Consider the following 17,810-nt stretch of genomic DNA (forward strand, 5'->3'; position numbering starts at 1 on the left):
GTTTGTCGTCCATCGCCTGTGGATATGCCAGGATGGTGGTTTGGACAATGGATGATGAGCACTGTACACACGCAAGATTCTTGTCCGATATCAGCCCTGAGGCGATTATTGGATGAGAACCATTGCACGTGCGTACCTAGCCTTATGTACTGTATATGGACACATGTACAAAGTGCAGTGGTCAGGATTATATAAAACATAATATAGCAAGATGTCAAGCCAAAGCGAAAGAGGTCACAAAGAGTGCAGGAGTAGAAAGTACTGTTAGGCACAGAGTGCAGAGGTCAGGAATGCATGAGGCACAGAATACAGAGCTCAGGATTTTGTAATATGCAAAGAAGGCCACGAGTCATGTAATGCATAAAGTGCTGGGGATGTTTATTACAGGGGTTTATGGGTTTATGTAATGTACATAGTATTAGGGTCAGTACTGCAGAACACACTACTACCAGGGTCAAAAGGGTGTACCTTTCAGAAAACTGGGGTCTAGAGTAAGAAATGCATAGAATGCAGGAGTATAAAGTAGGTAATGCACGATGTGCAGGAGTATAAAGTAGGTAATGCACGATGTGCAGGAGTATAAAGTAGGTAATGCACGATGTGCAGGAGTATGAAGTAGGTAATGCACAGGGTGCAGGGGTCAGGAGTATGTAATGCACAGTGCACAAGTGTTTGGAGAACATAAAATAGAGCACAGGTCTAAAACACCAACACAGAAGAGTGTCAGAGACAGCAGTATATAACCCACAGAACAGTGTACACAGGAGAATAAAAATTATCCCCTCCTCCCAGTACAAACCCCCTTCAGTATAGCCCCAATAGAAGAATAAGTACAGGAAACCAATCAGTATATCTGCCGACATGTGTGCACGCAGATAGAAAAAGAAAGGTAAGGGGGAGAGATGGGTCTTGATGACATGGACTGAGTGTTGTTAAATTCATTGCATGCTATGGGTCCCCAAACACTTTATACTTCAATATAATTTGATTTGTTTCTCTCTTCTTTCACTTGAGTTTCTTTTCTATTTATCTACCTAATTGCCCTTAAATTATGGTGGATTTTTTCTTACACCATTTGTGTACCCCTTTCTGCAATGGAAATACCACTTTCAAGACTGTGTATTTGAAGTACTTGATCTTTATTGTTGCTAATGTTAATTTGTTGCCAGAAAAGGGTCAGTAGCTGTCATTTTGTGTACCTCTTAGTCTAAGCATTTAAATGTAATACATAAAGACAAGAGTGTGTTTACAGTTAAAAAAAAAGAAGACAACCCTGGTGCAGAATCTTTTAACAAGAACTCAATACATCTCCAGCAGTTGTTAAATCGGTGACTTAGACAAGAACCTGAACTCAGCAGGCAAAAATAAACATTGCTGGCTTACAGATTCATAAATAAACCAATGGAATCACTCTTTGTAATTATCCCTGCTTGTATCTTAACAATTTTGGCAAAACTCTGCAATGCTTTTTTCAAGCACAGGAAGAATTAATTTGTTAATTACCCGAACTTACTTATTATTGAAGAGGTCACTATTAAAAAGCATGCAGGTTGGATAACATTTTTCAAATGACCTCCTGTGGTATTATAGGATGTTAATAAATACATTTGCATTTAAAGAAAAGCTCTTGGTAAACAGCTTAGTACACAATTTAAAAACACATATATTTAATGTTTTACCTGGCTGCAGTCAAGTCTTGTGATTTACTTCCTCATTGGTTAGAGAATGGGAACTGTCACTTCTGTTCTGCTAGCAAGGAGCTAGAGTAGTAAGCTGTAAGACTGTTGTAGATTTTTGTGTTGCATTATGCACTTCAGTATATGTTATTAAAATGCACAAAACTAAAGTGTTGTGTGTTTTGCCACCATTTATTTTTTTTTTTGTCTGGCCCATGCACAACAAAGCATGTGCATTTTAGCACACAACAATGTGCATACAAATTATCTGTGCATTGTGTTTTGGTGTATTGAAAAAACGTGTTGCATGTGCCTGGTGCCTGACTGTGTTTTGGCAGCCTATGCATGGCAAATGACGAGGCTGCCTTACTGCAATGCATGTTAAGGCGGATCAAGACAAAAATGTTTAAATCCCTTACAACTGACCCTGGGTGCTAAACAGCTGAGATGTGTGTATGTGTTTATCACAGAATGGCTCGGCAAAATTACTAATCCTTTGGCAGGTCTACCAAGAGTTTTGTTTTAGTAAAAAAACTATATGTATGAAATGACTGCAATAGGAAATATGTACTTTAGGATGTACATATAGGATGCATACTTCAAGCTGCAATAAAATCTTGGCACTAAATGCTGTCTAAACTTCAAGTGGCAGAGTGGATTTATTAATTATTAACATTTTGGTTCTCATGTAAAATGTTTAGAGACCATCTGACAACACCAGGCTGTGCCTGGATGTTTTTATTCACTTGCTTTAATCAGAGCCAGAAGCAGTTGGAGTTTAAATGAACTACTAGGCAAGTTCTAAATGTCAGTGTATGTGAACCTTATCATAATCACATGTGCTAATCATTTTACCCATAATGACGTGACATAGCGACTTTCTAAATATAGGATATTGCTCCTTTTCTGAAATACAGAAAATACATATTCACATAGCTATTAATACTTAGTAGTGTAGTTAATAAGGAATAATAATTTATCAGACAGGATATTTAAACAATATATAGGTTTTATTTCCTTGCAAATGCTTTGCTGGTAATAAAAGATCACAACGAAAAAAACAAAAAACAAAAAACAGCTAATATGGCAGTGCAACCAAAAAGATCTGCACTGTGCACTATATTTTGCTTACATTCAGCAATATAAATATGGGAGGCCAAATAGTGGGAACCCCAACTCAGGTTATATTCATTGCAATAATAATATTATATGTCTTTTTATTCACAATTGAAATATACATGTTTTTTTCTACATAGATGGCCATAAGTGCATAAAGAACTGATTTGTATGTCTCTTCCCCTTATCTCCAATATATTACTTGTTTATTACATTTACTAGGACGTTGTGATATGAAAACCCTTTCTCAGCATTTTACTGCCATAATGTAGAAAAGAATTGCGTGTATCCAAAAGTTACCAATAAATATATGTAACATACAGGTTTGAATATTATAATTTGTATAACATATGGTGGTTATTCCTGCACTATTATACAATAATGTATTGTTTGATAAGCAGGAAAAAACAGTACAAAGACCATTGCATATGAAGTATAGAAAAGTCTACATATTTAGTTGCTTTTCTTGTAAATAAGAATGTATGTAAACTTTTTGTTAGTGATTTGTTTCATGGCAGGTAATGCAGGATTACTTGAGACCCAAGCCTGATTTATCAAAGCTCTCCAAGGCTGGAGAGGATACACTTTCTTTAGTGAAGCTGGGTAATGCAGGAAACCTGGAATGGATTTCTTAAAAGTTATTTGCTATTTGTTATCCGTGTTTACAATCCTGGACCAGATCCATTCCAGGTTTGCTGGATCACATAGCTTATCTCATGAAAGAAGAGCTTTAATATATCAGGCCCACAGAGTCTAAGTGATTCCCAGTTGTCCCCAGAGCACCGCACAAGGGGTGATGCACTGGTAAGCCTAGTGGCTGCCAGACTACTTTGCTGCAGGGTAACACCAGGTTATGACCCCCAGGCTCGGAAAGGGGTATAAAGGTGGGTTAAATAACTTTGAATGTAGTATGGTTTTTGGTTGGTTAATTTTTTCATGTGCAACCATCTCTACGGTTTACAGAAAACAGTCTGATTTTTATGTTTCTATTTAGCAATAAAACACTACAAAAAAATAAAAAGAAAAAAATCAAGAATTAGCTGACGGTTTAAAACACATATTTAGTCAATTTCTCCAGCTGCCCATTATTTTCTGTAGAATTCCTCAATAAATACTGTAGTCTGTATTTTACAACCCATACATATAATGCAGGGCATGGAAATGAGTCAGGGATGTCCTAAGGAGTTCTTTGTGCTTAAATCAGCAAAACGAACTCTATGGCTGGAGGAGAACCAGATGATATTAAGATTTCACTTACTGGGCTTTCTTCCTGGCTTTATTTTTCTTTTATCAGCTCCAATTTTAACAGCCATTTTTATCATGTCCATATTAATAATATACCAATGCTTTATGAAACTCCCTGCTCACTTCTTAAGCATATAAAAAGTAGTCAAAAAGTGAGGTATTTGCAGCAGGTTGCAGTTTAATTTTTTTTTACTTTAGTCATTGTAAAAAACACAAGAACACTTTATTATTATATTTATTATTAGAAGTAGTATTGCAGCTAATCCACTATATTTTTGTAGATTGTACATTATTTCCCTTATACTGAACTTTTTTTTTTGCCTTTTTTTTAACCTAATAAACAAAGGGGTTGGGATTCTCAGAATGAAAAGTGCATGCTGTTTTTTTTTTATTTTTTGTTTTTTTGCTACTTGAAGTATGGAACTATTGAAGTCGGAGGAACAATATTATAACTAGCCTCCCTGTTTCTTTCTAAAAAAAAGGGAAGGTTAACATCTAGGTCAGAAATTGAGGTTGAATAAGAAGCACCTGGCTAGTCATGATAAAAAGGAGAATTGGAGCCCAAGGAAGATCACAACGAAAAAAACAAAAAACAAAAAACAGCTAATATGGCAGTGCAACCAAAAAGATCTGCACTGTGCACTATATTTTGCTTACATTCACACCACAACAAGCAGTACATGCAGAAGTGCAGTGCTACTATAACATATGGTCCAGCACTCAGTAACAGGCCTAAAGATTGTTTCAAATCTTCATTACTTCTTCAGAATATGTAAATCCTTGAATGTTTATACCCTGACAATGTTCTAATTTTACCTAAGACCTTAAAAAAAACACTTAGGCATTTATAATATGAAAAAAAGGAAATTTAGTAAAAAAAAAAACAGGTATAAAAATAATCAGGAGATCCAAAGTCATGTTAGGTCATATGCAAATCCTGACTTTCTGTAAAGGTCAAGCTTGGCTTTGCTTCATTTCTCCTTCTGAGCTCCCTTATTGGCCTCTTACGTTCCATTTGTCCTGGAATAGATGAGGTTTGCATATAACTCCTCACCTGTTTGAAGATACTAATATAGTTTGTTTTTTTTTAAACATTATTTATGTAGTGGGATTGCTTAAGCCCAATATTTTCAAATCTTTGCATATTGATCAATACTATTGCAGACACTGATACAATGCATCTCATATAAAAAAAAAACAAATCTAAATTTGATACATTAAACCTTAGTTCCTGAATTTGCCTTAAGCCCTAAAATACTATTCACATACATTGAATACATGTAAATCTTACCTAACTAGAAGTGGAGCTAATGAAAAAAATTGTGAGCAGATAGTTGGTTTATTGCAGAAAGGACAGGTAAAGAGCTTCTGCAATAAATCATACTTATCATACCCACCTGTTCACAATCCTTCCTGAAATGTACAGTAAGCTGCACATGTATAGCTCAGTGTATATTGCAGGTATCCCGGCACAGCCCTGGCTTCTGGGAATGAATAAGCTCACCATACTAGTCTAGTCAATGAAGATGGCTAAAGATCCAGAAGCCATAGGAAGACTGGGTGAAAATAGCGGTGCCTGCTTTTGAGTGAGGACAGGTAAATAATTGCGATCTGGGAGGTAGGTGAATTTCATAATATATTAAGGACCTACCAGCTGCCAGTTTTGTAAATTTTACCTTAATTCAATTTTAAGTTTCTATTTAACAATGTTAATTACCATTTTGATCTACGTTTATTATGGTGACGAAGGATGTGTAATCATTTGCAATTTTAATGTTGCAGATTTTTATGTACATCTGTGGAAGTGGTAGATATTCATGATCGACTGTTAGCAAGTTATGAGGGCTAAGATCAATGAACCCTGCTGTTGTCTGGAGCAGAAGCTGGTTATGAATCAGAGGGGAGCTGTACTTGGAGTTTTTAACATAGTTTTAAATTTGAGTGTTTCAAAGACATTTGGTAATCATTTATTTTATCAGCAGAGACTTTTCCTTACAGGATGAAGCATTTTTCATTAAATGAACAACTTTCTGCTGCTTGGGCTCCCATGGACTATTAAACCACTTGTTGAGAGTGTAATATTAGTAAAATTAAGGATGAAGGCAAAGGCTTTGTGTCTGCATACTTCCCATGGGCCAGTCAGTCACAGTAATTGACACAGAAATGATATTTCCTTCAGGAATCATATGGCTCAATAATGACATTATGATGCTAGGCAGAATGAAATGAACTTATCAGCAAGGTATGACAATAGTGAAAAGAGCTTAGGTATAGTACATCTGCCTAATGCTCAGTAGAGGGTGACCTTTCACTCAGTGCGCTGAGACCTACCTAGAAAAACTAGCTGTAAGGAACCGGAGTGACAAATAAATCTTTAATCGCAATGCATAAAAGGTCACAGGTGATATCAGCGTAAATCCTTTAATCTCATGACACTTTCTGAGCAATGAACAGGAGCCTGCCCTAATCAAAACATTGTTTGTGCTTTTAAAACATCTAAACTCAAGGTAGATGAAAAAGACACAAATGATAGTAGCTCTGCAATCAATATTACATAGGAAAATGTATTTTTTAAAATGCATAGCCAGTAAGAACCTTAAATTAACTTGACTATTCAACCTGGAATAAAGGAAATGAAAAACAAGGAGCCAATTGGTTCATACATTGACAAGACCTTTTTTATCAAACGGATAAAGCAGAATAACAGGATAAGATTACATTTCGTGGCAGAACTACTGGGAAATCTCTGTACTAAATGTGAATATTGCAGCGAAAGCTGGAAATGCCATTCAAACTTTTAACAGGCTATTTTCATTTTAAATTGGGCTGGAGTTATGCTTTAATATCAGAGTAATAAGGGAAACAACTTCCATCTTTTTAATGGATTGATGTTAAATCCCTTGTTTTTGTTGATTGCCTTAAATTAATTGCCTATTTCAATGCATGCCTGGAGGGTTTGCATAGCATAGTGTTAAAATTAGGATATCTTCTTGCTAATTATATCTCTAGCATGCTTTAATGTGTATGTATTCTGCAAAGTATGAACTATATACCTTTTAGGATTCGCTCATTTATCATTTAAATATGCATGTCAAACTCTAGTATGCGGAATTTGATAACCATTTCTACATAAAGTTCCATACTGTTATGAGAACAGAACAAAAATTGTTACATTTTTTAAGGAAACCTGTGCTTAAAAAATATGTCAACCGCCACTGCTGACTTTTCTGTCTTAAATTGCTAATAGTCTGGCTGGTATCTTCCATGGCTTCATTGAATTCTAAGTCATATTCTCCCCATATGCAGACCTCTACCCTGGCTCACCTTAGACCGAAGGTATTTTACTATCAAACACTACGCACATAGAAGCAGTAAAAGACTGAAGTTGTGGTGCTTTTTTTTTGTGTGGTGGTATAATTTTTTTACTTTTTGTAATTGTAACCGCTTAAAAAATGCAAAAAAAAAAAAAATCAATCATGCACAAGATAACAAAATATTAGTAATAATAATAATGGTTCAGCAGCACACTAATGAGTGTAATAAATCTCCCAAATTAAAATGAATTAAAAAAATTCAAACAGTCAATATCTGTCATACAATTAAAAGTGACATCAATAAGTATAGCAAACAAAACAACTCACCTGCTTGTGAAAAAAGATGCTTTCATTTGTATGACCATTGAATTTTAGCACCACTTTATTTTTAATAATGCTTAAAATTCCTGCATAAGTGGTGGCAAGTGGTTTACTTTAAACTCTACTGAGGTGGCAGGCAACCTCTTAAAAGATTTAGTGTAGTAACGATTAAAAGAAAGGTGGTGAAAATTTACTATAAATATTGGTATACCTTTTCTGGGTTCAAGGGTGCTTCCTTTCATCTCCTATATATTCATATTCTCCAACTGTAACAATGGACTGCATCTTCGGTGAAAGGTAATAAGTGAGTTGGCTGAATAGCAAGATCTCAGTATTGGGATTTTTTGCCAAAGAGAGGTAGGTGTGCAAACAATGGATTAGGTTTCTGTAAGGGAGAATAAGTGGTATAGTTACAGGGTAGGGTTGGTGCATAGGATCCAAAAAAAAAAAAATGCAATTGATAGAAGATGCAGTGGAACATCTTCTTCCAATATTTAGAATCCTCAGACTTACCAGAAAGTTTAAGATGGCACCCTTGCCTCAGAACCATGAGGAGAAGCCAAAACTTGAGTTAAGTATATGTTTAACCTTTTTTCCCAGTAGGTGTTTTTTATTTTGTTTTATGCAGCGTTTTACATTGTAGTAGTGAGGGGGAAGGTGATTCTATTTAGTAAGCAGGTGTTTTTTTTGTAAGGTCCACTTTAAACATGATGTCAGCACTGTGTAGAGATTTACTCCATTAAGCACTAAAAAATATGTTGGTTTGAGTCTGAAGAGATTTAACCTAACTCATTTAAGGAATCAATAAAGATGAAAAGAAAATATTCTTACGCAGAAAACACATACTTTCAGGAAATTCAAAAAATGAGACAAAAAGGTAATTGTATTGTAAACAAAGTTAAGTTAAATGAATAGTATTAAAGTCCTTGGGTTACATGAGCTAAAAATTGTTTATTGTATTATTATATTTCAAAATACATTAGTTGTTTTTCATGTAAATTTATTAGGTACCTATCCTATAAATAGGACTCTATAGGTATGGGTGGGATACTAGTATCAGCCATATAGGAATCAACTCTAAGCAAAGCTATTTTGACCTTGGATTGAAACTCAAAATTTGAGCAATCTGATGGGTACAGTATGGCTATTTAAAAAATTAGGAGTTCTGAATTTCCTGTTCTTAACTTTGTTTCAATACCCTTAGCTGACAGAATAAATCTGGGCAAATATGTGAACCCTTCTTGATTTATTGGAACATATCTAAAGAGCTGCGATGGTAACTTGCAATGTTACATAATAATTTAATGTTAAACATAACACTACTGCTAAAATAATCACAGATTTTGTACATAGAAAAACCATGGGGACTTTAAAGGTTCAAAAATGATATGTACGGTATATATATATATATATATATAGTTATCTCGATAAAATCAATCATGTTTATTAAGAAGATTCATTAAAATTATATACACAAAACAGTACCAACAATCATAAAAGTATAAGAATATATATGCACAAGATCAAATGAAAAGATAAAAATCACAAGTACAAAATATTGTATTACACATTTGTTGTGCTTTACTTCTCTGGTAAAACTCAGATTTCACCTATCAGTTCTGGAGAGCTGTTTTTCCCTTTCAGTACAGTGTGCTGCAGACAAATACATCTTTTAGCTGCTTGCATAAAACATTAGTGTTGCACTAAGATAAGAGTGTGAGGTTTGAGCAGTCAAAATTTGGTGCTCTTTGTGCAGGTTTGTGATCACAGACATGCCTAAAATGGCACTTTGTCTGTAGCTGAATTACTAAAAACCAAAAAGTCTCACACTTTATCACTTTTTTTGTAAAGGTATAATTATTACACACTAAACTTATGAAGATGAAAGATGTATATACATTTCCTTTTTCTTACCCTAATTTAGTAAATGCTGATTTGGACCATACATTATAAGCAATAATTGTTCATCGGCTCACCTACTGATTTTTTTTAATGTTGGTTTTCACAGCTGACAGTAATTATTGTTTCTAATGGATTCTTTACATATGAGCAGCATACACAGCAAACTAAACGATTGATCCAGACTGGTTTTATAATTAACCACATCTGACTACCAGCTGACTACCAGTAGTTACATGGTTAGAACAATGCAGACTTCTAGGTATACTATACTAATGCATGGATACCTAAATGTTTTACTTTTACCAGTGCTCTGGTTTTGTTAGTAAAAGAGGTGCCTATATATTTTATGATCTGACAAATATAACTCAAATAATGTTATTTTTTTTTTTGCAACAAAATGTTTTACTCCAATTGTCTCAACAAAATGTGGAGTCCAGTACTGTGACTTGCTATGTGTCCACACAGCAATAAATGGATGGGGTTATAAAAGTGGATGTGTCTGCACAATGCATACCTTTCTCCCTTTTCACAGTCACAAACAACTTCATGATCAGCATTTTATTGTCATCCAACATTAAACCTCAGCATTAACTCCCATCAAATCTTTAGGGCAATCAATACCCCATGTTTTTCTTGGCCAAATATTACCATTAGATATCCAGAAGTTTACAAGGGAATGCAGGCAGGTTTACAATATAAAAGTGCGATATGTACGTCTTTACTGAATTCAGCATGTACACTTCTACAGAAAAATGCAGGGGTCCACTAAAGCCCCCCTCCCCAGAAGGACAAAAATAATTAAAAAAAAATCATTTCAAACAAATAAAATGGGAAAAGAGGGGGCTTATAAAATATTTGAAGCTTGGGGCAACCACTAAACTAACTGTTTAGCCATCCTTGCCAATCATACCAATTTTAGTAGGGTTCCATGGTTGTTATGACTGTTAGCTTATATGTTAAGAAAACAACTTGTCTCTTCAATGTTTGGCTCCTTCTAGATATTGGTCGCTTTGTAATGAGTATGTGTTTGTGCGCTTATCTCTACGGCTCCCTAAAGGCAGTGGAAAACGATCATGTGTAAAAACACAGCTATAAAGTTTCTGACCTTTGCTACTTGCAGAATCCAACAGAAATCAATCTTTTAGATGTACATTTTTTAAAACTGTATCTTTGAAACCAAAAGAATCAATCAGTGGCGTAAAGTTTTGGGACACCATATGATATACTATGATATACGTTCACTGCAGGTCTTCATTTACTATCGTAAAGGTAAGAGTATGTTTCAATTATATGCAGTACTTACATTTCTAGAAAGCAAAGCTACATGCACTGAGCTACATTCAAAATTCCATTGACTGTTATGATGGATATTATTGGGTTCCGGAGAATTACCCTCCCTCTAGAAGGAAAGGGTCCCCAATAGCAGCATTGCTTTTGCTTTGGGGGAACTTATCATCTTGCAAAGTATATATTTATGGACTTACTTACGTGACTTATTCTTCATCACTAAAGTAGGAGTAAAAGGAAATTTTCATATTTGTTTGGATAAGATTTTTGTAAAGCAGTACAATAATCTTATCCCAACCAAAAAAGAAAATGTACTTTTTTCCTACTTTGAGATCATTGCTTCTATTCCTTCTCTACCCTCAGCGATGCACTTATACCTAATAACTGTACATACGTCCAACTATTTTTTGAAGTTTTTTTCAATATCCATAAAGAAACTGAAATATATTTTTGTGATTTTGTTTTGAGTGGTAATACACTAAATAAATATTTCTGCAAGCCTCTAGAAAAGATAACTTTATCAAGTAAAAGAATGGAGGAAAAATAAAGTGTAAACTTGATGCTATAGCAACAAAGAGCTTTGAGATAATAAAGCTGATATATCCACTTTCTTTGGGAAATAAATTCAGTATATATACCAAAGTCTGTTTCCCTCACAATAAGTGTTTTTGCCACAATGACAAAACTACCTTCTCCTAAAATTAATGGTATAAGGCAAAGTAATGATATGATCAGCTTTCTAAAGATATTTGGGTATACTGCTCTCAATGTACCCTACACAAAGGACCTTGCATATCACTTTGGACTTGGGACTATTTATGTATTCCGAAGCCTCACAAATATGGTTACTTCATATTGGCATAAATTAAAGGCAGCCAACAAATTTTAGGCATTCTTAGTTTTGAATAGTTAGTATAAGTTGAATTAGGTAATAAACAACAATATAAAATGGGTAGTAAAACATTCAACTATCTCACCTGAATGCATTATAATGTTATATTGGCTACAAGTAGAGAAAAGGGAAGAAAAATATGTTAACCCTGTGTGAGCTCTGACAACATTAAAACACAGTGCTTACTTAGGGTTTGGACTTTCACCCTGAGAACGTAGTTGGATAGCTTGGGAGCACAGGAAAGTCAGCAACACTCTGGTTGCCCAAGAATTAAAAATAACATATTATTGTTATAGTTTATAAAATTTCAATATCTAATCTTTAGGATACCTGTTATTAATCCCAACAGCAGTGGCATTGTAAGTCTGCAACAGGACATGAACTTAGTGGTAGAATCTCCTGGTTTATATACTTTACAACAGGCTTAAAAAACAGGGGATCATGATGCTACAATACTAAAAAATAGATTATGGGCTTACATACACGTCTGGTCAGCCTGGAATGGTTACAAAAAAGTATTTGTGAGTTATGAACTTGGTGAAAGAGTATGCACACTATGGGCTCTATTTATAAAATAGAGAATCAGACATTCCCTCAAATATTCCCTTGTAGGAATCTTCCAGGTATTCTTCCACGAATTTCATTGGCAGTAATTGATTCCTTTGAGGGAATGTCTCATTCCCTATATTTTAAATAGAGCCCCATGTGTTTATGACAATCTATAGCATTTTGAATATTGTTGACATACAGAATAATAATTATTAGTTTTACAATAGTAATAATCTTAGTTTGTATGTAAATGATAAATACAATGTCTAAAATCCACCTAATGCCTGTTTTTTGAACCACAATCGTTAGTTCTCCCAATTAACACATTGCCTGTTCCAGATTTAGATAACAGGGCAGAGGGCACAGAATGCCCCCAGCCTATTTCTACTTACCCACTTTGCTCTTGGGCTTGGTAAGGGCACTAAATCTCCATCCCTGTCCTTCACTGCTGCTTATCTTTTATGTTACATTTTTAAACCATCAAGCAGCAAAACTGCAGACAGATCACTGCCAGCAATAACACCACATAAAATGGCTTATTGATTTTAGATCACAGCTTCCATCATCCTCAGACATTCTGTTTTTCCGGCTTTGATTCTTATCTCTCTAGAATCTCTCTTCTCTGCTTTAACCCTTCAATTCTTAAATAGTGAAAGCTATTGCTCGGAGGACATGTATGTATTATTTAGGGGATTTTCTGATGTAGTTATTTCATCATATAACTAACATCATCCAGCCTTAATTTTAGAGTGTGCAGTTTACCAGACACTGTCTGGGAGATAGAAAAACCTGATTCCCTTTGCCCAGTGAACAGGTACATGAGGGTGAGCAATATTAGGTGACAAAATAGCGGTTTTTTAACCACAGCTTTGTAAAAAGGCAATCATTTTGGATGTACTGGAGTTGGCTGTCTAGGAGTGGCCTGCCTTTTAAACATTTTACCTAATAGAATTGTACATTCACGTTACAGTAGTCAGATTAAAGCCCACCTGTCATAGGAATATATTATCTCTGGCACTCTATGCAGATGCTCTGGTTTTGACACTTTTTTATGAAAAGCAAGGAGGGGTTCTGACTTCACTTTGACCTCATTTGTTGCATACTTCTCCTAGGAGCATTGAAAATGGTGACAGTAAATCAATGGCATCCCATGTAGTTATCTTTTGATAGGTTTACTTAAACCATATGTGAAGACACAAAAAATAATAATACTCTACCTATCTGCAGTACATGCACATGATTGGTATTTCTTTAAAGACCCTGCAAATACAGAAGAATATCTATTGATAAGCCAGAAATCCGGGAACTCCTATCTCAGATCTACACAACAGAAAGTCTAATCATGCTGTAGTCCAGAATAGGAACTAGAAAAGAAGATAACACAGAAAGTCTGCAACGGCCACAGGACTGTTCTGAATTTCTGACAAAATGCTTTGCACTTATCAAACATAACAAAATGCTTCCAATGATATGTTACTAGAGTCCACCTGGAAGGTGTTTCAGTGAAGGGTAGAAAAGTTTTCTGGGGAAAGGTAGAAAGATTTCTGAGGGAAATTCTAGGGCAGAGGAGATTTTTCTGGTAGTGTGTTTTGCTGGGGCCATGGGAATTTGCTAGGGGAAAAGGAATATTTCGCTATAATATTCCAAAGTTGCCCATTTTTTTATTTGTTTGCATGATATGATTGCAGGCCTGTCGTCCACATATTGTCATGAATGATTGCTTTTTGTCCACATATTGTCAAGACACACCATGGCTTGGCAATTATACACTTAATATCCAACCTTGTGCATTTCTTTGGGTCTTATAATAAAACTATTACAAAGTTCTACAACCCCCAAAGCAGACAGCGAATTCTTCACAGTAAGGTCTGAAAAATGTGTAGGATATAGTTTTGGCAGGTTCAACAGATTTTTTCAAGAAAAAGTTGGGTGCATTTCTAGATATACTATATATAACTAGTATTACAATTTTATAAGGAATGACACAAAAGACTGTTTTTCCATGGAATTTTTAATGACCTTAAGGAATTAGGAAGGAATTTCTTCCCCTTTTGGAATAAAATAAACCAAATTTTATAGTTTTTTTCCTTCCTCCGGAATAACAGTGAGCAAAAGTGAACAAAGGTTATCAGATTTCTCCCCACTTCTGATGAAGATAATAAAAATTGATGTGACAGAAACCCTACACAAACATGCCATCTGATAGAATGTTGACTGAAATTATCACCCCCATGTACACAATACAGATATTATTATCTGCCAAAAGTGTCTAGACACCTGACATTCAAGACTAGTAGAATGGGAAAAAGAACCAGTGTAATAATATTTGTAAATTTATGTGCTGCACTATACTACACTCTATAATTGCGGGGGTTTAGGTAGAGCTAAACTTGTATGTTTTTAGGCTAAAGTTAGGAGCCCAGCTGCATTTGACATATATATTGTGGGGTAAAAGGCAGAGTTTTGTAATATAATAGTAGAGCTAGAAAATGAAGTTTAGACATTTTTGACAAAAACAACAGTATATTGTTATACTGGGGAGGCAGGGAAATTCCCCCAGCTTCATAATGGCAGAAATGGGCTAAGTAAAATAAGGATGTTTCTGCAGCTTCTGTTGCCATTGTTGCTAAGCCCATTGAAGCATGACTTGTTCAGACTATAATTAAGCTGTTGGTAATGTATGTCTAAAACTATGTGCATGCTATTTAACTGTAATAGCACATTGCACAGCATTGCCCTAAGTAGAATGTGCCGTGTACAACTAAAACTTCTAATATTTTGCTTGCTGTCTACGTGACTGTAATTACTAAGAAGTCATGTTACCAGAACAGTTGGAATTGTGTGAAGTGACATGCCCAGTCTCCAGTACTAAGCACTGGTAATGAGCCAAGTAAACTGCACACAGCTGGATTGTGTAGTTTTGAGTAAGAAAGGCGCCACAGCTCTCTGGACAATATACAGAGTCCCCAAAACAATAAAATATCCACTGACTTGTCTCCTAACAAATATTACATTTTTAATAGGCTTACTCTCAAAATGTGATATTTTCTCATTAGCCACAATGTGTGGTGCAGACTTCCTTAAAAAATCAGTAATTACAACAAAGAAGATTGCAGAATTGTTTGCATATTGTAAAAAAAGTATAAAAAGACCTGCTATACAATAATAAAGCATGTAACAGCCCACCACCCTCAAAAATGTGACAGATCTGACTTAAAACACTGTATTGGAGTAACCCCACATTTATATGGACTCTCAGGGGATTATAGTATATCTGCCTTCTTGACTTCCATCAAGCATTCAAAGAACAGTACACCGATTTTTGGAAATACTATATATATAGTGAAAGAACTGTTACAATTTTCCATCTAAAGCCTGCAACAGAAAATATTTTAAAATTGCTCAGATGATGAACTTCCCCCTCAAAGGAGCTATTCATATAGTTATGATGTTCAATGGTGCTTCAACAGGATTTAATGGGGACATATGGCAATTTAAAAACTGCCTCCAATGCCAAGATTGGTCCCACTTGTTTTGTACTGAGTTTCCCCCACATAAACTAAATATTTAAATACACTCTGCCTTTGCAATTATTTATTGCCTAATGCCGCACAATGCTGCATTGAATGCAAATTCCATACAAATAATATACATCATTGATAAGAAAAGAGAGTAGAAGAGAGGAATGGCTGCACCCCAACGTTGTTTTTTTTTTTTTTGCTTTAGAAATATACCACACTGCAATGCATGGCAACATGCTTTTGGTCCTTTATCATGAGCAATAATCATCTCATATTAGGGTATTTATACAATATTACAATAATCTAAATCAGGATTGGATCAGGAAAACAAGAAAATGTTTTGTGTAAATGAGATCATACTAGCAGAGGGTGGGGTATTTAGGACACCTAATTGTGTGTACAGGCTATAGTTGTGTAAATCTGGCCCCATTTAGAACCTTTTTTGACTTTTTATTGCTATTTGTGCTCATTTTGTATTCCTCCTAAATGAGTTAACTGGCAAAAAATAAAATTTGACAAAGAGAGACAATAAAAATAATGATTTGGCAGATTTTAGGCTTTAAACCTGTCTTAAGAGAAATAGGGCTGTCAAGTCTGATCTGGGAATGCTTCTTGTCTGGCTGTTATACTAACCCACTGGTCTCAACTGTTTCTGAGCCACTGGCCTGGTATATAATTCAGGAAGAGTCATTAAAGGCAAATTTTTCTTATCTGCATCTTCCAGGCCAGTGTCACAAGGTATTGAAACACATGGGTCAGCATGATAGTAAAGCAAATAGCAATTTTAGAAGGAGAGGTCAGATATTACACCCGTAATGTTTCTCGAATGATAGGTTTGCTTTAACAAAACTTTAAATCTGACTTTATCAAAGAAGTTTTGCTTGATTTGTAAGAAGCAGCACACATCCTTATAGGCATAAATTATCCATCCAATAAATTAGACCTTTATATCAGATAAATAGGTTACAAACACAGAAAAACAAGTGTAAAATAACTGTGTGCTAGTATACTACTTTACAAAACCCCGGGAGACTCAGACAACATGCTTTTCTTATTAAAACAATTGCAGGCTGTGCAGGTGAGAGACTTTGATCAATTTACATTCTGTGGTCTGGCAATCTCATCTGCATTAGGTAATAATTCAAGCAAACCACAGAGAAATCCAGAGCTGGAAAAAAACTTTGCTATATTACAGACAGAACAAAGAAATTCACATCTGATGTTTTAGACATAACATTTAAAATACTTGAAATTAAGTTCGGTTTTGAACATACATGTTCGAATTGGGTTAGAAATATCATTTTGTGGGTTTTGTAACAAAACCATTTGTTTTCACTTATTCTATCAACCCAATTTCACGCCAACGGCAGTATGGTGGTACTATAAACAGTGGAGAGGTTCCTGATTGTCAGGGTTACTGCTGACACAAAATGGATAATTTAGGTTTGTACAGAAATTGATGTAGGTAAATTGATCTTGCTGCTAAATTATTGATTTTGCTAGAGTGAAAACCCTCAGTTTTGCTGATAGAGCTGATTAGGTCTTAAAAAAGTCTATAAAAATCACATGGGAATTAAAGTTACAGCATTTCCTAATGGCACCATTATCACGCCAAGGGGTAGACTCATTAAAGAAATAGGGTTCTCATTTGTCCTGTTGACTATACCAAACCCAAGCTTTACCTCCAGAAAGAGAATCAGACTGCACCTGAGGTAGTGTAATATGATGGATTAATGACCAGGGAGTACCCAGGTAGAGATGCCATACAAGAAGTACAAGTTTTTTTTTTTCTAAACAAAAATTGAAGGGTTACAGAGCGACAATGTCCAATATCAGCAAAACAATCTTCTGATACAGAGCACCATCCATCAACAAAATAGCAGAACAATTACAACTTCTAGCAGACAGGGTTCCCTGAAGTGGTATCAAGAAAACAGTTCAAGATTTGGTACAGCTTCCTTATATACAGAGATAGTGTTCAGGTATT

The sequence above is a fragment of the Pyxicephalus adspersus genome, chromosome 6 (assembly GCF_032062135.1).
Source record: "Pyxicephalus adspersus chromosome 6, UCB_Pads_2.0, whole genome shotgun sequence".
Lineage (NCBI taxonomy): Eukaryota > Metazoa > Chordata > Amphibia > Anura > Pyxicephalidae > Pyxicephalus > Pyxicephalus adspersus.